The 21,625-nt window shown below is 38.8% G+C and overlaps 1 protein-coding gene across 2 annotated transcripts in view; it reads left to right on the top strand.

Moving 5' to 3' along the window:
- The window catches only part of HECW2 (HECT, C2 and WW domain containing E3 ubiquitin protein ligase 2), a 361,561-nt gene that overhangs the window by 185,349 nt on the left and 154,587 nt on the right, over window positions 1–21,625 (top strand). The window contains exon 1 of one of the 2 annotated variants that reach the window (XM_019797411.2): window positions 11,356–11,713. The exons of the other annotated variant lie outside the window; for it this stretch is intronic. The gene's annotated coding sequence lies outside the window, so the exon portion shown is untranslated. Of the gene's footprint in view, window positions 1–11,355; window positions 11,714–21,625 lie in introns of those variants that run through there. 2 annotated transcript variants of the gene reach the window in all.

Raw genomic sequence — 21,625 nt, 5'->3', positions numbered from 1 at the left:
TCTTATTTATTTAATCAAAACCATGTATTGGTTATTTCCCAATTGGATGATTGTTAGCAGTATGAAGATTGATAAAATGTGGTTACTATCCTCAAAGAATATAGACTGATATTGGGAAGTATATATGACAGTATTTCCAAGTGGACCAGATTTTTTTTTTTAAGAGATTTTTATTTATTTATTTATTTATTTATTTATTTATTTATTTATTTATTTAGAGAGACAGAGTGTGTGAGAGCGGGGCCAGGGGGATGGGTGGCAAAGGGAGAGGGAGAGAGAATTCCAGGCAGACTCCTAACCCAGTGGGAAGACCCATGTGGGGCTCAAGCCCATGACCCTGAGATCATAACCCAAGAGGAAATTAAGTTGAAGTCTTAAACAACTGAGCCACCCAGGCGCACCTGTACCAAAATTTTTAACATTGAAGTAAGAGGACAAGATTTAAAAAGAGCATATGTAAAAGTACTTTGCATAGTAGCTGATATATAAAGACACAGAAAGTTTTTTTTTTTTAAATTGAGGTATAATTCAAATACTAATTTTATATTTGTATTTAATTTATATTGATGTCATAAACCCATTTAGAACAGGTCTCTTTGGGTTGATGACTATTGAGTACTCGAAGTTTTTTTTTTTTTAAGATTTTATTTATTTATTTGACAGAGAGTGAGACAGCCAGCGAGAGAGGGAACACAAGCAGGGGGAGTGGGAGAGGAAGAAACAGGCTCCCAGTGGAGCAGGGAGCCCGATGTGGGGCTCAATCCCAGAACCCTGGGATCACGCCCTGAGCCTAAGGCAGACCCTTAACGACTGAGCCACCCAGGCGCCCCGAGTACTTGAAGTTTTGAATGTAATTTTTAAATTCAGATTCAAACTGCTTTTCATGTGACACCTTTTGCTTCAAATTTTTTTTATTGTTCCTTCATCAGATGTATCTTGAATCTGTGTTTTGTCCCCTAGAGATTCCTTGTGATGAATGATACTTGTGATTTTTAGCATCTTGAGATGTGGGTTATTGGTAAAATGTGGTTAGTTACAAGGTCACTTTTTTTGGCAGCTCCATTTGACAAATAAAAACTTCTTTTGAATGAGTACTTTAATACAAGCAATATTTTCGAATGTCAGAAGTTTATTATTAAATATAGATTAGAAAGGAGAACACAGAGCATATAGAAAGATAAGAGAGATGCCAAACTTAATTTTTTTCTGTATTACTGTTTCTGTATTCTTCTGTTACACTAAGCCAGATTGAAGCCTCTCTTTTATTATTAAAGTAGGACAGGTTCATTAGAGACAAATTAGAAAATATGGAACAAATATAAGAAACACTTAGGTCTTTCTGCCAACCAGTAATTACTATAAACATTTTAGTGTGTTCCTTTTGCAACTTTATTGTCATAAATATTAGGTGTGTTTTGAAAAAATTTTTTTGAGTATAGTGGACAAACAATGTTACATTAGTCTCAGGTGTTCATCATAGTGATTCAACTTCTCTAGATGTACTGTGCTCAGAACAAGTGCAGCTCCCATCTCTCGCCATACAGCACTGTTACAGTAGCATTGACTATATTCCCTGTGCTGTGCTTTTTATTCCCATGACTTCTTCATTCCCTAACTGGAAGCCCGTATATATGTCTTTACTCATTTTCCCAGCCACTCATCCCCTTCCCTCTAACAACCATTAATTTGTCCTCTGTATGTATAGGTCTGATTCTGCTTTTTGGTGCATATGCTTATTCATTTGTTTTGTTTTTTAGATTCCACATATGAGTGAAATCATCTGGTATTCATCTTTCTCAGTCTGACTTATTTGACTTAGCATAATACCCTCTAGGTCCATCCATGTTGTGACAAATGGCAAGATTTCATCCTTTTTATGGCTGTGTAATGTGTGTGTGTGTGTGTGTGTGTGTACCACATCTTCCTTACCCGTTCATCTAGCAGGGGACACTTAGATTGCTTCCATATCTTAGTTATTGTAAATAATGTTACAATAAACTTAGGGGTGCATATATCTTTTTTAATTAGTGTTTTCATTTTCTTTGGGTAGATATCTAGTAGTGGAATTATTGGATCATATAGTATTTCTATTTTTAATTTTGCTATATTCCACAAAAGCTGTTAAAATGTCTATACTACCCAGAGCTATCTACAGCTTCAGTGCAATCCCTATCAAAATACCAACAGCATTTTTCACAGAACTAGAACAAATAATCCTAGAATTTATATGGAACCACAAAAGACCCCAATTAGCCAAAGCAGTCTTGGAAAGAAAAACAAAACTGGAGGCATCACAATTCCGGACTTCAAGATATATTACAAAGCTATAGTAATCAAAACATTATGGTGCTGGCACAAAAATAGACACACAGATCAATGGAACAGAATAGAGAGTCCAGAAATAAACCCATGTTTATATGGTCAATTAATTTATGACAAAGGAGGCAAGAATATACAAGAAGGGAAAAGTCAGTCTCTTCAATAAATGATGTTGGGAAAATTGGACAGCTACATGCAAAAGAATGAAACTGGACCACTTTCTAGCACCATATACAAAAATAAACTCAAATGGACTAAAGACCTAAATGTGAGCTCTGAAACCATAAAAATCCTAGAAGAGAGCACAGGCAGTAATTTTTCTGACATCAGCTGTAGCAATATTTTTCTAGATATGTCTCTTAACTCAAGGGAAACAAAAGCAAAAATAAACTATTGAGACTGCATCAAACTAAAAAGCTTTTGCACAGTGAAGGAAACCATCAACAAAACAAAAAGGCAACCCACTGAATGGGAAAAGATGTTTGCGGATGATATATACATTAAGGAGCTAATATCCAAAATATATAAAGAACTTCATACAACTCAACACCATAAAACCAAACAATTTGATTAAAAAATGGGCAGAAGATCTGAATAGACTTTTTTTTTCAAAGAAGATGTACAGATGGCCAAAAACACATGGAAAGATGCTCAGCATCCCTCATCATCAGGGAAATGCAAATCAGAACCACAGGGAGAGATCACCACACAGCTGTCAGAATGGCAAAAATCAAAAAGACAAGAAACAACAAGTATTGATGAGGACATGGAGAAAAAGGAAGCTTTGTGTTGGTGGAAATATTATATGTATTTTTAAACCCAATTAAGCTCATATTGTGCATATAGCTCTGCAGTGTGCTTTTTCACTTATTATATCATGAACATTGTCCATGTCATTAAAAATTATTTGGGAACATTGTGTGATGGCAACATAATATTCTCTAATGTGGCTGGCTGTGCCATAATGTACCTGTACATTTATTTTTGGATACTTACATAGTTTCTAATTATTACAGATCATGACACAATGATCTCTGAATTTATATAATCTTAGGTGGCCAATATTTCTAGAACAGGTGTCTTATTTTGCTTATTAAGCCATGGCAGATAATTTTTTTTTCATGTGTAAAATAATCCTTACTTTTCTGGTGTTTCTGTTTTTTCCTCCCCTTGTACTATTATCTTTTACTGAAGGGAGTTTTTAAATTTAAAAAACAATAGCTTTTTAAAAATTTGAGATGTTTATCTATAAAGCCTAGAACAGATTAGAAGGTAAAATTACTGCTCCTGATGACAGCAATTTGTGATGGAAATGCTTACAGACCCTTAAATATAGCTTGGTAGGGAAGGGCGGGAGTGAAACAAGTTGTTACAGTTTGTTCCAGGAAAGGCATTTTGGATGAATGCCATCTACTTTTACAAAGATGTCTTGTGATTTTAATTTTATCTGCTTCACTTAACCTTTCCCAGAGTAATTGCTGAAACCAATGTATGTAGTACAATAAAAGGCATTAACATAATTCTTTTTCTCCGAAGATGTTATTTGAATTTTCGTGAAAGTATTGAATTTGCACCCGGTTTTACTCATGCCAAATAACCTAGATCAGGGAGACTCCAGGGCTCAGTTCATCTAGCCAGCTGCCTTCCTGGTGGAGGTATCTACTTACTGTCAGTATTTGTTGCAAAAATAAAATTCCAAAAACTTCTCCAGATATTTCAATGATTTAGGGTCTTCTCTGTTGAGAATAACAGCACTAATATCTGAGAATTTATTGACAATGAGTAAATACTATTTGCCAGGCACTGTCTACTTGCTGTATGTAGCTTTCCAGTCCTCCCAAAATTGTGCTGGTCATGCATTGGTATTGTCCCCATTTTATAGATGGACTGACGTTTAGGAAGGTTAATCATTTGACAAGGTCACACAACTAATAGATGTCCACTTGGGCTGCAGAACCAGTGCTATTCTGTACTGTACTTACAAGCTGTTAGAGAGCTCTGAGTCATACAAATAACGGACTAAATGAGAAAATGTCTTAAATTCTATTAAAACATGTTAAGAAAATGAATAAATTCAGTGTATGACTTAACTTATAACTTTTAAACATTACAGAACGAACTTACATATTTAAAGGTTGACTTTATTCTCTTTAAAAAGGGGACACAATTATTTAGGGGAAAAAAAAATCCTCCTTGTTCATTCTTCCTGGCTAGAGATCTTGGCAAGTAGGAGCACAGTTGCTATTATTGTGACTTTGCCTGTTGTGTGTACAGACACATGCTGCTAGAGTCTCTGCCCCACACCTTTTATAAACACCATATTTAACTTGGAGGAGAAAAAGTTATTCTTGGCAACACTCACATGATAAAAGTAGCAACTGCAGGGGCCACCAAGGAGTATACTGACTTGAGCTGGAATTGTGAGAATATGTCTAGAATTGAACTTTATTACTGTCTCCAATGCAAGTCTCAATAAAGAAGAGAATTATTATTCAGTTTACCAGGAAGCAGGAAGACTGCAAAATGAGATCTGTGTTCCGTGTACTTATAAGTGTATTGTATCGATACTTTGTGCTTATTATTACTGATGTCATTTTCAAATATGAAGATCATTAGATAGCTAATAAGGACCTAATACTAAGATGACCAAAGCAGTTAAAAGACCTAGTTTCTGAGAACAGCCTGTAACGATGGATTCATGTGAGCAAAGACTCACAGATAGGGTATCAATGTGATGATGAAGTTCTTCACTGAGTCCTCAAATGTTAAAATTCAAGGGTCTGTTTGAAATTTGAGAGACATATATTTATAATAAGTGAAATGTGCTGTTCTATGCATTGAAAATAGTTTTTAAGGAAATTTAACTAAAGTGCTATTCTAAGAGGTGGTACAAGCTAAAAAGAAAAATTGATAGAGTCACAAAAACGTGTAGATTCATATATTGCTGACAGATTCAGAGTGAGCTAGTATGAGAAGTTAAGGATGTTCTTGTAGACATTCATTCAGTGAATTCTTTTTGGCTGCTCACCTTTGAGACGACATCACAGAAAGCCACTTTGTATCCAATCCTGGGCTCCCTGGATGGAGCAAGCATGGTTGAAACCGCCCCCTCCCGTCTAGAGCCCTCAGTGCTTCTCAAATTCCCTATTGTCATTCAGTGCCATCAGAGATACCAATCTTTTGTGAAATAGAATAAAAATAAACTTAGAAAAATGAAATGAAATAAAAACAAGATCTATAAAATATAAGTCCACATTTTCATTATTATTATTATTAAACAAACTTAAAATTACTCTGGCAAATTCCCATAAAAGTTTCTAAAGGCTCATGTTCAATTTCTGTCTTTATCTCAGATCATTAACAGTAAGTTCATAGCCCAGTGTTGGTCCATGGCCTATATTTTGAGGCGTACTGTTCTAGATTTATATACAAACAAAACCTTTTTTTCTCATGTTAACATCTCTGTCTTCGTTTTTTTCTGCACTTGCTTGTCTTCCTGTTATACTCACTTTTTTCTTCTTTTAAATGGATTGATCATTATCATCATGAGAATTGCTAGGGTAGGGGACTCTGCAAAGGTACAAAGATGCGGATCTGTTTTTTATCTTCTAATAAAACACATTTTCAAAATCAAATGTGACATTCACATAAACACAGATGTTAATGTGTGGCCTAATTAGATTCTGAGACTGTAGGCAAGTATCTCTTAATGTGGAGTTCTAGTACCAGCTATATCAGAATTAGCTGGGCAGGCTTCTTGGACCCGTCCTATAACTACTGAATCAGACTTTCTGCTCTTTGCTCTATGGAGTCTGGATTTTAAGCATAAGTCCCAGATGCTTCTAATATACAATAAAATCAGAGAACTGTTCTTTCAGGGTTTGGGAGTCTGTGTGATCATCTGATTCTACGTCATGCACTGTGGTTGTAAACGATAAATCCTGGAAATGTTCCCTGTGTGGATATAGTGGAGTCTCTACATAAGTGCTGTTGGCAGAGAATCTTCAGGATATATTATTGAGTTCATTGCTATCTTAGTCATATGCATAGCATAATTGGAAAAGGTAATGTTCTCATTTTACAGAAACAACACATGAATACAAATAAAATAATTTTGTATCCTTCTTTATTGGCTTCATTTTATTTTCAGGGTGTTACATGCCTAAAATCTATTCTTAAATTCACCCTGCTTTACAATATAATTTTATTTGAAATAATAAATACCATGGCTGCAGAACCCATTAGCCATGTAATTAAACCGTTGTTATGAATTCAATGAGTGAGGTGAGATTATACACAAACCACCTTACTATTTCATTAACAATAAATTAACATAGGATTAATAAAAAATTCATCAGTAAGTAAAAATATAATAATCTTAGATATTTATACAAAATTCACCCACAAGGAGAAACACATCCTTTAAGCTTGCAGATACAGTGAGTCAAATAAAGGAGACACAGCTATAGCTGGTTCTTTAATTCTGTTGTGCAAATTACTGAAAGGAGAAAAACCATATTTCTTCTTATTTGTGTATGCCTTTCATGTGTTTGGCACATTACATCTGCTTGTATGTATCTGTCTGTTAGAAAAATGAGGTTCATTTATTCTTATGAAAGCAGTGGATCACAATCCTGTTATTTTGGCTTGAGAGGACATCGATATAGCAATTTTTTTATCTACCTGAGATGAGAAAAATCAGTCTTTTGGGGACATTACTGTCTTCCAAAGCATAATGATAATTTCCCAGATAAAACTATAAAACCCTAAGAAAATATGCCCATACTTACTTTTATTGAGCTCAGAATTCTTCAGAAGTGTTGCTGTTGTGCAACTGAGCAGGCTTCTGGAAAATCTTCCTCTGCACCTTTGAGTCTAGTGATTGTGTGCCCTGGATCAAGTCACCAGACCTCCCCGAGCTCCCCTTATCTTAGGGATAATAGCACCTCTCAGAATTGCTGTGAGAATTCTATCAGTTAATGACTCTAAAAGTCAAGCATAGTTCTTGTCACTTGATAAATGGTAGTTAGTTATTTTGGGGGAAGTTATATAAGAGTGGGCAATGTGTAGATAAGCTTTGATGTCATGCAGACCCTCGATTTGAAATTCAGCTAGTTTTTTTGCCCTGGGATTTAGCTATGTGTGAGCAAGTCATGCAGCCTTTGTCCCTCAGTTTTCTTAGTTGTGAAATGGGATTAGCCATTTCATATTAGCCACAGACTAGCCCAGAAGGTTACTCTGAGGATTGAATGAGGGAGTGTGTATACACACTCATAGTGCCTGGTATGTGGTAAGTTCATAATAGGTAACAGATGATAGCCTTAATTATTTGTATTTAACTTGATTACCTACCAGTTTCTAAGCTGACATTTAAAAGCCATGGGTTTCATGTGCATGTGTCAAACTGATTTGTATTTGAGGTTCTTTTATTTGAGGTGCAAGGGATCTTGTAGCAGCTCTCTCATTTTTGAACGGAGTTTCAAAACATTTTCTGATTTATACCCAGACGATGTGTATTTCCATTGGAAGATTTGGGGAATCTGAAAACAAAGCGGTGAGGAGACAAGCATTCATCTGGCTGTTGAATGAACACAATGCCAGAAGAAAAAGCCTCCAGTTCAAGTTGCAGCAGACAGGCACACTTGCTGCAGGACTTAAGTAATGCATATGAGTGATGTCAGACCCGGAGGCGTGCAAAATGCATAAACACAAAGGAAATTCATAATGGGCTTTTCAGGAAAAAGGTCGTTCCTTCCTGATGTGCTAACCTTGATTCTGTTTTGTGTTTTTCATGCCAGCATAAAGAAAGATTGAAGAGACGTTGCCGAATTTTTCCATTGCCAATTTGTATCATCATCGAAGAATTGTGTCTTTGCTCTTCTTTGCTTTACTCTTTTTTTTTTTTGGGGGGGGGAGCTTACACGTGGTTTTTTTTAATTTTTTTTTTTATATAAGTATAGTTGGTACACACTGTTATGTTAGTTTTCTAACTTCTCTCTCTCTCTACATTGTGCTGTGCTTGTGCAAGTGCAGCTCCCATCTCTCACAACACAGTACTATTCCAGTATCACTGACTATGTCCCCTATGCTCTGCCTTTTATTCCCATGACTTACTCATTCTGTGAGTTTTTGAGAATAAGCTACTTTCATTAAGTGATGTCTTTAATGTTCTGTGATTAATCCATTCAGCATCCACAAAGCATAGTTTCACCCACGAGCATCCTTGCTAGATCAATAACTTTGTTGACAACTGTGATACCAATTGGCTTTCAGGAGGAGATCTTATGGAGAAGAGATAAAGGGACAATTTCCATTCTCTTATTCTTAAGTTTCCCGTACTCTCCCTCTACACTGATGCTTTAAATTTCTAATCTTTCCTCCATCACTGGCCTCGTCTCTCCCTCATCCTTTGTACTCTAGTCACACTGGTCTTCCTTTAGTCCTTGAAAGTGCCATGCTGCTTCCCACCCTAGGGCCTCTGTACAGCTCTTCTGTCTGGAGTGTTCTCTCTTTTCTCTTCCCTTCCCCTCCTTTCAAAGCTTAGTTCCCACATTAACTCCTTGAGGGAGATTTCTCTTATTCTCTGGCCTGGGTCAAGTCAGCAACTTAGCAATTCTCTTAAGACCTTCTTTTTTTCCTTTGTAGCGTGTATCATAATAGTAACCAAAGAATTCATTTTGTATTTGTTATTTAGTGTTTCTCCTTCTCTGTAAAATAGAAGCTTTGCAAGAAAAAGCAGGGGCTGTGTTTGTCTTGTTCAGAACTATCTCCCAATGCCTGGCTCCATATGCTATCCTAGTGAGTGAAAATGCTAAGATGTTATATGGATGCAAATTTGGTATTGATGTGCTTCTCATTTTATTTGTTATGGTTGAGTTTTGAGGTCTTTCTTCACATAGGGATGTGGTTTGGAGAAAGGAATAGCATATATAAATTTTGAGGTCTGACACTATGCTCTTCTGACTCTAACTTCTCAATGCAATAGTCCACTGTGATTGAAGAGGTACTGGCCGAACTCCCTGTGTTTAAGAAAGACCATCTCTATGAAAAGGTAAACGTATGTGGTGGCCTTAAGTCTGAACTCCAACATCATCTAACCTCCCTTGATCCACTTTATAAGTGTCTTGATCAACTTGGAGATCTAGTTCCCTTATGATAATGGTGTGTGCTGTGGGGACGTAGGTTTCCTTTACATAGGACAGTAGCCTGTGTGACACAGGTGAACATCAGTGACACAGGGATGGACCAGAACATAGAGTTCAGTTAAAGTGGCCTATCTGGCAAATGTTACTATATTTAGAAGGTAAAGAATCATGGTTTGGGGTCCAGGGTGGGGGGAGCATGAGGCGAGCTTCTCTTCAGCCCCATGGAGAATTTGTTGGTCCGTAACTAGGAGGTAAACAAGCATTCAAGATGATATACTTTTGACTGGGGATGAAAACAGAGATGCTGACATTGTTGAGAAGTCTGTCGTCCTTAGGCTGTAGCCACCTTTGATGCCAATAAGAGGAAATGAATTCATCCATTCTAGACTTCTTTTTCCTAATCTCCTTTTGGTGACTGAGTCGAATTCGTGAGGTGACTGCCATTTTCCTAATGTTATCTGAGAAAGGCAGCGTGTTGTAAAAGAGCTCAGGTTTGGGTGCCATTCAGATCCGACCCAGAAATCCCAGCTGTTTGTTATCACTTCCTCTCTGTGAGCCTCTGCTTCTGCATCTGTAACATGGGCCTGATAACATTATGGACCTCAGCCTTGGAGCAGAGTCTGTTCATTGGACTGTTTCAGAAGCATCTGTGATGTGTCCCTGGTACACTGCAGGCATTCTGCACATGCTTGTTCTTACTGTTGTTTGCTAGCACACACCCAAGAGTCCACAGTGGTTTGTTCTAAGCCTGGGCAGGGTTTACATGTCAGAAGAGGCCTGGTGGTGATTTTGGAGAGCCAGGCTTGCTGTGTCCACATGGTCTATCGTAGAACCATTCGCAAGCTCCGTGGCTCCTTGAAGCTTTATGCAAACTATGCCTGGATTAAGGAAACAGTAGAGATAACATTGCATCCACTACATGTGGCACAATTTAAATCCGGTCTGTCTCACTTCACAAGAACACATGTGACCAATGAGGGTATTTTATCTTGCTTTCCTGGAAGTTTGCTGGAAAGATATGGTCTTGCAGCCTTGGACTGCATTCACCCATTCAGCCAACACTTAATAATTGCGATAACTGCCCTGGGGAGGCCAGCTTCAGGAGGGCCCCTTTTCCATTAAAGGACCCTTCCATTAAAGATGCATCCCATCTGGAAGTTCTTCCACTACAATCTCTTCCTTGGATAAGACAAGAGCACAGCTAGATTGAGGTTTTGCATCCATTTTTGCATTAAAAATGACGTCTGAGGGACACCTGGGTGGCTCAGTCGGTTGGGTGTCTGCCTTTGGCTCAGGTCATGATCCCAGGGTCCTGGGACCGAGCCCTGCATCGGGCTTCCCCCTCTGCCTACTGCTCCCCCTGCTTGTGCTCTCTCTTTCTGACAAATAAATAAATAAAATCTTTTAAAAAATGATATCTGAGAATAACTTCAGGGTTGATAATCGCAGTTTTGGATTTTCATTAAAGCTAGATAATGTTTCAAAAAGTTTTAGTCAATTTTTACAGTTTGAAATCACAAGTTCACAAATTTCATTCCAGATTAGTTAGAATGCTGTAAGCCTTTTTCAATACCCTAAATGAATGCTATATCTGATTAAGCATAGTAGTAAATTAGAGTTTCTAGATAATGACCACTCTATTCTTAGTAAATCAGACAGAAAACTCCCTTCTCTGTGATAACAGTTTGTTGAAATCAGCTCACTCTGTATGAGTGTGTGTGTGTGTACACATAACTCATTCTTTGGAATTTTCCCAATGGAAAAAAGCAAAGGAAGGAAGCCGAGGGGAGGATGGGGCGATTGCATCCTGTACCCTTTATAGGGTGTGGCCACGACTGCCTCAGCCTAAGGGACACTAATAGGTTGTGTTTTTTCATTTAGGATGCCTGACAGTCTTGAGGAAAAGTAGGAGTGGCTCTCAGTGTTTACTTAGCTGGACAGGAGTCTCCGGGTAGAGGTCTGCTCAAATCCTGCTTAGAATTTCGTTTCTAGAACTTGGGAAAGAGGAAGAGAAGCAGGAGCATCAGTGAGGTGGACCCCAGAGCTCTCAAAGCCACGTTAGGACTCCAGACCTGCCTGACTTCAGTTCTGGGCACTTCTATGAATGAAATTGTCAAGTGGGTAGGCCAGGTACATGATTTTAAGGAGAATGGAACATGTTTCTTCTTGCTGCTTCCTAAATCTGGTTTGAAATGATGATGGATTCAACCCTGGCAAAGACAGAGAGAAATTCTTTGGGATTACGTGAGGTAAGATATTAGAAAGTTCTGTGAAATGAGTTCTACCCTCACCTGATTTCTGAGTCCAACTGTTTGGGATTTACAGTTCTCTCTGCCTTTCTCTTTGAAACATTCTTAAATATGGTCCCCTCTCAGCTTGATTAGGACAGTTATTACCAAACTATGTGGTGTGCTTTTCACATTTCATCATTTGACAGCTCGATATCATCAGTGCTGGGATTAAAACATTTAAAACTTTTACAAAAAAGGGCACATGGGTGGCTCAGTCGGTTAAGCGTCTGCCTTTACCTCAGGTCATGATCCCAGGGTCCTGGGATGGAGCCCAGTGGGAGCGGGAAGTCTACTTCTCCCCCTTCCCCCACTCATGTTCTCTCTCATTTGTTCTGCTCTCTCTCTCTCTCTGTCAAATAAATAAAAATCTTTAAAAAAATTTAAAACTTTTACAAAAATTATGTAGTCCCTTTGCTGAGTTTCTAGAATCTCCTGGTTTCAAATGAAGTACTTTACTGTGATGGTAAGTAGGTCCTACCTACAATAATGTTTCTTAATATGTCATTGATTGAGTCTAAATAGATTTTTATGACCAGTTATCTGCCTCTAGATAATAATGTTTTTTTGTCAGATTTAAAAACTCTTCTCTCATGAATGAGATGTCAAGGCTGATTTATTTGTAATGTAGTGTTTCTATGGACAAGTATTCATAGACGTTCACATTGTAGAAACTGTTGATTTAACAGCAATCTTACAACAAAACTTTAATTTGAGAATAAAATCATGTTTTTGTTAAGATTTCCTTGTGGCAGTTGTAGTAAACTGACCCAGCTTTCTATAGACCTTTGAAATCTGCTCTAATTGTTTAAAAGACGGGATGAATCCAGGGCAAAATTTCAGTTCTAGCCTAATCCTTTTTCAATGAACAGATTTACTCTTTGGCTACAAAATGCCAGTCAGTGGTTTTTAAAGTGGGCGGGGATGTTATTTTTTTATTTTTCATTTATTATTATTATTATTTGTCATATAGCACACAACTGGCATTTAGTGCTTGAGAGCCAAGGATGCTACTGTTGCTGCAATGTATTGGACCCAGTAGTGCCCTCATTTGGAAACATAGATAAATGTCTAGTTTAATGAAAAGTTAAGTTGATGGTTTAGTAAGGACTCAGGTGAGCCATCTGATCTCTGGGAAAGTGGTTCATCTTCTGATTAAGCCATTATGGGGAGGGACCCATGGGGAGTAGGCACAACTGCAGAATTATTCTTTAGGGTTAGTAGCATTGAATGTTCCAGAAAGATTGCTCTCACATACTTCCAACTAATATTTTCAGATTGAGATTGGATTAGCTCCAGTAAGTATTTGGAGACTTCAATAAGGGTAACCTCCTTCTTTAAGTCAAGTTAGCTATTATAGTTCCTGATCCTTATTGTATGAGCTCAGTAAGATCAAAAGTGTGATTTACCCCTAACCGAAGGGTGATTTTGTGCTGAACTTTATATTTCATAATGGTTGTACATTTCTCAGAATCTGCAGCTATTAGGTTCATGTAAAAGTAACATCCTGAAAGATCTGGAGGTTGCTTTTAAACTTCACTTAGTATTGAAAGGATTATCCTTGAGTGAGAGTATATGCATGGTATTAAAAAAATCATTAGAAGAAGGAAAGAGGGATATATAATCAAAACCTCGTTGTCATTCCTGTCAACTTTTTACACACATAGTGCCACAACCAAGATTTCCTAGTTAAACACAGTATTCACGATCCAAGTTTCACTGTGTAGGAGATGAGGGCATCTCTGTTTGTTCTTTATTAAGCTGATCTTAAAGCTCATTGACAGAATTTTAGGCTTTGAGTGACCTTCCACTCAAGAACTGCGCTGATTGATTTACTCTGTGTGAGAGACTGTGTTCTGCGTGTAATAGCATGATGCACTATCCTTGTACATATGGACTACTCTTCTGCTGTCTGCTCATTTGGCATCCAGATTAAGAAAGGAGGCAGTCTCCAAAAACATATGAATTAGCATGCTTTTAATTTATATATATTTGTCAGAAATTAGAATAAAATGAATTTATTTAAAAGAAATTTAAAAAGTAAAAACTAAGGAAATGTGGTTGAGGAACTGTGCTTTTGAGTATTAAAAGAAAAATATAACTTTCTTAGAAGAAATGGATTAAATTTTTTTTAAACCCCACACACATAGCTCCTAATATGTGCCAGGTTCAAGTACTATACCCAGTACTCCTCACTGCTTTCTGAGCTAGGTACTGTTATCATTTTGTAGATTAAAGAAATGGAGTCTATGCAGTTTTAAGACTTGTACAAGGTTATGGATCCAGTAAATGAGAGAGATGGAATTTAAACTCAGGTCTGCTGTTTCTCAAAGTTTTGGGATCTTACCTCATAGCTGCTGCCTGGCAACCTCATTATCAAGCAGTGTATGACTCTCTTGGTACCTGTAATAAATGATTTGTACCTAAAAACATAAAGCATACTTCTCTTGGTGGATAGAAGACCCATGTGGATTAAATGGCAGTGATATATTAAATATGTTGCATTCAGGTTTTTATTGAGTTACTAAGTGACGGAGAATCTGAGCTTTCTATTTTCACTGATTAAGGTTGGGTGTGGGAAAGTTGGACTTTCGGGAGTTGTTTGGATAAAGAGAGGAACAGGAAGAGCATGGGGGGCTTAGGGAGTGAAATTCAGGCTGGTGGTTGGACGTGGAGAGAGCTTAGAGGTGGATGAGTCACCTCGCGGGGTCGTTGGACTGGAGAGTCTGGAACTGATTCACAGCCTTTCGCACTAAGACTGGCTATTTATAGCTGCCACAGTTCTGTCTGCACAGGAAAGATGGAGATGGGAGGAGAGGGTCACGTTTAGGTTATGGCTCCAGTGCTTGGTGCTGGGCCTGGGCGTGAAGCATCGTGGGCCATCCTCTCTTGCTCTTCAACTGTCCACTCTGCACATGGCAGCCAGGAGGATTTTTTTTTTTTTTTTAAACGTGGATCATGTTACTTCCCTGCTTGAAGTCTTCCAGTGACCTTCCATCATCCTCAGCATGGAATCCAAACTCTTCACACTGGTCTAGATAGAAGGTGAGGTATAGCGTCCAGGAGCATGGTCTCTGGGCTCACTCTGCACGTACTAGTTTCGGGATCTTGGACAGATTTCTCAACCTCTCTGTGCCTTAGTTCCCATCATTAAGAATCTGCTAGTGATGCCTACCTCAGAGGATTGTTAGAGATGTCAGTGACTCGATAAAGACAGAGCAATAGAACGGTGCCTGACATACAAGCCATCTCTGAACCGCTCTTTACTAGCTGGTATTCCGGGCCATGACTGAAACTCTTAGGAGGTATTTGCCAAAATGAGTTCAAGTGTTGCTTCTTGCTGATCTATTGGTGATTTCTTCCCTTGTCAAAACGAGTGTTTAATCGAGTAGCCTGGGATCAAGTATTTTACATAGGAATTTGCTTAGCAGCATCCTGCCTCTGCTGGCTGTATGGCTGGAGGTGAATGTTCAGGAGGCCACCTTAGGGCACTGCTTAGGACATGGCTGTAAGTCACCCGGGGTGGCTCTAGTGAAAGATTTCCCATTCTCCAGGTTGGGCTCCACCACCTCAGGTCAATGGCCTGCTCCAGAGGAGATAACCATAAGACATCTCTCTCATACTGGGGGGTGCATGACCTTGAATCAGCATGTGTGCACCCACTCGGCCTTGCAGACGCTGCGATGCGCTTGCCTTCCCGTGAGCATGTACCCCAGGGCTGGACCCTGCCAACTGGCCATCATCTCTTCTCTGCTGCTGTTGCTTTTTTTGTCCCGTGATGTGCTGTGCCTTTTTCTTCCATCTTTGGCACATTACAATCAGCAGTTCTTTCTGGTGTCTATAGGAAAATAGCTATTCAAGTGAGAACCAAGCCATAGTCAGTGGGTATATCTCAGCTGGTGTTGTGGTAACAGGATTGTAATCTCTAGGAATATCTGGTACTCAGTCTTTTTTTTCAACCAGAAGGAGCTTTGGTGTCAGGAAGTGGGCATCTAGGGAGACTAGGTTAAAACTAATATAACGTTTGCAAATTCATGAGGAAGGTGGTTAATGAATTCTCATAGCACTTCATAAGATCGGTATTCTGTTTGGTGCAGTCCCTGGTAAAGATTCACTCTTCCTTTGCAATGTAGTTCAGATCCCAAAGTCATTGTCAGAGTTTCCCTGTCCCCTTGTAGCAGGATTTTATGACCTGCCTGGCATGTACTTGTAGAAGTTCTACAAAAATTTTTAAAAAATTGTTAAAAACCGTCACACAGTCCCTGTGAAGTTGTGCTCTTTGCCCAGGTCTACAATGCTACCTTTGATTCAAATTGTAGTTTAGTAAATTGCTTTCCAAATCCCATATGCCAGGGCATCTAATTTTCGAGTACAGCCAGAATAAACCAGGCCCCTGTATGATCCAATCTCAGGACATAGTTATATTCAATTTGTATCCAAAAGGTAATTTAAAACAACTTAGATGTTTATGCCATTTGTGAGAAAATGTGGGGAGGGATTACTTTAAAGCAAAAGAAAATTTGCAAGCATTATTTTTCATCTCTCTGGCACAATCTGTCACATGGCAGCTTTCTCAAAAAATTCCTCCTCATCTTTTCTTAATTCCCCTGGGTTGATTGATAGAAGATCGAAGGCTTTGGAAAAAAAAATATATATGTGTGTGTGTGTATATATAATATATATATATATATTCCTATTTTATCTCCAGCATTCTATGGAGATTTTGGAAATATTAACAGAGATATAGAAACATTTGCAAATCCACATTATGTTTGTATATGTTTGAAATGTCTGGTCATGTCTCCTATATATTCTCTTATTATTTTAAAAGCCTATTCAGAGGACATTTTCTGGAATCCAAATATCACATACAGGAAAAAAAAATCTTTTAAAGGTAATTTTCATAGTGATTTCTGCATACACAATATTATGGGGAAGGAAGAGTTTTAAAACATTAAAAGTCTTTCTGCTTACATTATTTTAGCTTTTTGTGGCATTTTGGGAGAGAATTCATTATTTTAATTACTCTTTACAATCATTTTGAGGGTTAATATAATTAATCCTACTTTTCCAAAGATGAAAAAGATAACATCCTGGGGGCCAGGCAACAACAGTAACTTTTACCCCTGAATTCAGCTCTAAATTCAGCCACTTGTTTATTGCTTCGATGACCGTTCGTAGAAAGAAAAGAATGAATCCCGGTGGTAAAGCAATGTGTCTGTGGAACAGTGAAGCAAAGGAATGCCTGAGATACCTTCATGATGGGCTTGAATGTGTAGATCTCCCAAAGGGTATCTCTGTTTGTGCCTCCCAAAGATACACCCAAGCTGATAGATCCAGAGCCCTAGGAAGTTTACACTGTTGCAGGGACTGATTATTGCAGATTATCCCCTCTGTTCCTCTTTAACGCTGTATAGAGTATGCACAGCCCGGTCCTAACACTCGTGACATTGCATTGTACCTTCTGAGCCAGTCTCCCCCACCACACCGTGAACTCCAGATGGCGGGAAATGGGTGTTCCGTCTCTTGCATAGTAGGCAGTCAATAAATGCTTTTCAATGAATGAATGCATGAACGAATGAACAAGCTAACAAATGAGAGGGACAATCGTCAGCGATGAACAGGGTCCAGAGCATTGTTGAGATTGTTCAGTATCCCTGGAAATAACCACAGAACAGAGTTTTTCCTTGTGTGGCCTTTGTTGTACTATCTCTATCAAGGAATCAGCTCCTTGGGGTGTTTGCTAAAATTCAAATTCCTGTATCCTAACTCAAACCTGCCAAACCAAAATCTCTGGAAGAGCAGCCCAGGAATCTGCATTTTAAAGAAGCCTTCAGGAGATTCATAGTGAGCAATGGAGTTGGGCAGTCATTGCTGTGGAGGATCAATTAGCTAAAGGGAAAAGTGGCCAATGAGGATTTGTTTCCTAGTGAGTGTGCAGGACATGTTGGTAAGTTTGCTTATCTAGAGATTTTGCTTAAGTCCCCAACCTGTTCCTCCTGAAGATAATGTGGTTTTAATTAAGGAAAGCGGTCCTGTTTCTGACCTAATTAATTAGATCTGAGAAAATTCTCTGAGCCACTAACTACTCTGTAGTTAAGAGATTTGTGTGTGGTGTAATCTTCTATCTCTGTGCCTTTGTTTTCTGGGTCCAGATACTTTATTTGTTTCACCCTTGGAGAAGCAGGCTTAACAATTAATTCCGGTATTAATAGCAGAATAAATGGAAGTAGCCCTAAAGAGTAATTAAAAAAAGAACACTAAATGAAATCACTTTCTGAAAGTATCATGGGCAGCTAAAATACGTAGGAGTGGAGATTTTCAAGTTTTTTTTAATCATGTTCCCATAATATTCATAAACAGGTATAAAATTATATTGAAAGGATTTTTAGGGCTTTTTTGTGTGTGTGTACTTTGGTTTTCTATTTAGAGAAAATGTACCACCAACTAGACTTGTAAGAGAACAAAGAAGACATATGAGACATGAGTGGACAAGCTTTATATAAACGATACCAAACAAAATTAGATTTAAAAAAGGTATTTAGGTACATGAATTAAACATCTTCAATGTTTCTTTTTTGTAATTATATTCCAGCTTGAAAGTTACCCAAGTATCTAGAATATGCACTCCTAGAAAATAAGACTATTTCTTTTTTTTTTTTTTTAAGATTGTATTTATTTATTTGACAGAGAGAGAGAATGAGAGAGAGCACGAGCAGGGGGAGTGGCAGAGGGAGAGAGAGAGAGAAGCAGGCTCCCTGCTGAACAAGGAGCCCCATGCAGGACTCAATCCCAGGACCCTGAGATCATAACATGAGCCAAAGGCAGACACTTAACTGACTGACCAACCAAGTGCCCCCAAAATAAGACATTTCAATTGGAAAACAGATGCTTTAATCCTAGTAGGAAGAGAAATAAGAATGAGAATGGAAAAGGGAGCGAGGAAGGTAATGTTCAAAGAACAAAAGCAAAACCAGAAAGTGTGCCTCATGGAAGCTGACATGTTTTTAGGTTGAAAGGAAGAAACTAAAAATCAAGGTGAGAGAAGGTGATTGGTGGAGGAGATTGGGTCAAAGCCTCCGCCATAACGGGGTAGAACCCTGGGAAGGAAGGCAAGGGGTAGGTATAGATACAGAAAAGATGGTATTAGAGAGACGGGGCCTAACCTTCTACGTATTTTGAATGGTACCCTGCTCCAAATCAGATCGTGGAAATTAGCTATGGGATGTGAGGACGGTGGGACAGATTTGAATAGTTAAGAGAAATGGGGAAAGGAAGTAGCCAAGTATAAATGCAACAATGGATAATTGGTTTTAAAAGCCAACAGTGTTTCTTTGATCTATCACAACGTTTATTCAGTGGAGGAAGAAATAGGTTTATAGTTTTGTCTACATTACGGTTGTAGGGGATTTAGAACCCTTTCTTTCGCATGCCATTTTATGCTCAGTTATTTTTCTTCTTCGGAATTGGGGCATTTAAAAAAGACCGAATCACCTAATATATATGTTAGATGAGGGGAAAGAAAAACAACTCTCATACAGTCTAGGGAAAAATATTCTGTCCTCAGATATCCATGAGAAATAGATCCCAGTATAGAAATGCTGTCATGGAAAAGGTGTTCTGGGTCTAGACTAGAATTGACTGCAACCTAAACAAAGGTGTTAACCTACTTAAAGAAGAAAGTTTCACTTGGAGGGACCAACTAAAATTGGTCTTGAAACAAAGGAAAGAAATGAGTCATTCTCGCTGCTCTTCATATGGTGTGACCAAGGCTGGCCGGAGTCCTGCTGGTCAGCAGCAGTAGGAGCTGTAGTCGCAGTGGAGGTTGTGATAATCGTATCAAAATAATTTGTACCCTGTGCTTCTAAGCTGGCTTATTTATGTGGACTTGATATTCTCAATGAAGCATAGCTGCCACTCGTTGGCAGAGATGCTTGTCTCTGTCAGAGATGATGAATTATCAGAAACATTAGCTCATCAGAGAAAAATTCAATCTAGAATAACCAGAATAGTAATCAGCTTGGGTATCTCCTATGTGACAGACACTATGCTTGGTGGGGAATAAGATCTTCCCCCTAGAGATTTGCAGGGTGGGTCTCTTGCTGTGGCATTTTTAATCAGAATGGATCCATCAAACTTCTGCTGTGGGCTTGCTCATCCTAATTCTGACCCATTTCTCATCTTTATGGGACATTTGAATTCCATATGAGCCTGAATACCCATAGTACATTTTCAACATGCTGCTTCAACCAGTCTTTTTTTTGTCTTTAAATATCATAAATTGAACCAAATGGAGTTGTCTACATGACCTATCAACCAATGAGGGGAATTAAAGTCAGAGATATATGGCTTATCCCAATCCACAGGCGCTGGTGGGTACGTTGAACACACAACTCAAGATCTGTTTCTGGGCAAAACCTCTTAGAAACAAACACCCATCACTGTTCTCCCTTATAAGCTACTTCACACGGGGCAGAATTTGTACCTTGCAGTGGATGTGGCTGGCAAAGAAAGAGTTTCTTAGTGACTCTTCTTGGAACAAGAGATGCCAACACCAGTTCTCTGTCTGAGTTCTTTTCCAGGAAGCATGTAAGGGATGTATGGAGCCTCAGGCTCACTTCTGTCAGAAGCGTATCCTTTGTTTGGCTTACCTGATGGTTTTGGGAGAAAAGGTTAGTAACACCAGACGTACAGACCTCTTACAATGAGGTCCCATTAACAAGTGCAGCTTTATTACCACTACTTTTTATCACTGTGGTCCTGGTGCTTGCTCCTTAAAAAAAGATGTAATGCTGCCTCATCTTTCCTGACGGCCCGAGAGGAAACTCTCACAATAATATTTTCAGAAAATTTGCTATGTGTGTCCACATTTAAAAAAAAAAGCATTTTGAATGGCTGGACGCCTTCTACTCCCTATGCCTATATTCTCTTCCTTGCAGGGTCCAGCTTTTTGTGCCTTCCAAGAGACCAATAGCTAAGAAAAAGTACATTTATTTGCAAAAACATGAGAGTCAGTCTCTCCACCCAAGCAGCTCCGCCTGCTGAACTATCTTTTAGAATATAGCAAACTATCTTTGTGGTCTAGACTGTAGCAGTGATGTGGTTGCGGCGATTCTAGGTCGAGTCAGGCATGGTGAGTCTAAGTCCCTGATTGATTTTTAGGGTGATAAGTATATCCATTAGGAATTGTGTTAAGGTGCAGGTAACAGAAATCCAACCACAGGGGCTTAACAAAATAGCAATTTATTGTTGCCTAGGTAGCAAGAAGCCTGAAGACAGGTGGTTCAGGGCTGAAGGACTCATCATGGTTACTTCTGGTTCTTGTTCTGCCATCCTTAGCATGTGGCTGTCATCCAAGAAGAGGGGAGAGGGAAGAGCAAAAAGGATTATTGAGTCTGCCCTTTTTAACTCAGGAAAATAATAGCTTTCCTGGAAGTCCCTCCCAGCAGACTTCCATTTACATCTCACTGGCCAGAGCTAGGCCATATGCCACCCCTAGCTGCAATGCATTCTGGAGAAGTGAGTATTTTTAACTGGGAACATTGTTGCTTTGGATAAAAGTGGGTTTCACTTGGCAAAGAGGAAGCTCAGTGGATGGGCAGTGATCAGGATCTGCCCTGAAGAGCCCCATGACATCTATCTCAACCAGTTTTAGGTGACTGCTTTTTACATATTGGTATTGTAGTTCTGTTTCTGTGATGGAATGCAGTGGTTGGCCTTGTGTTGTGTGTTTAGCAGAGGAGGTGATGGCATGAGGGCATTATGCTTTTCCATTCTTATAAAGAACAGTGGCTCCTTCTTGGCCTTTCACAAAAAGCATTTTTGACTTAGTGTGCTGAATGCAAATGGCAGGGAGGACCATTCCAGAGTTTT

The sequence above is a fragment of the Ailuropoda melanoleuca genome, chromosome 2, assembly GCF_002007445.2.
Source record: "Ailuropoda melanoleuca isolate Jingjing chromosome 2, ASM200744v2, whole genome shotgun sequence".
Classification (NCBI taxonomy): domain Eukaryota; kingdom Metazoa; phylum Chordata; class Mammalia; order Carnivora; family Ursidae; genus Ailuropoda; species Ailuropoda melanoleuca.
This window is presented reverse-complemented; position numbering and strand designations above follow the sequence as displayed.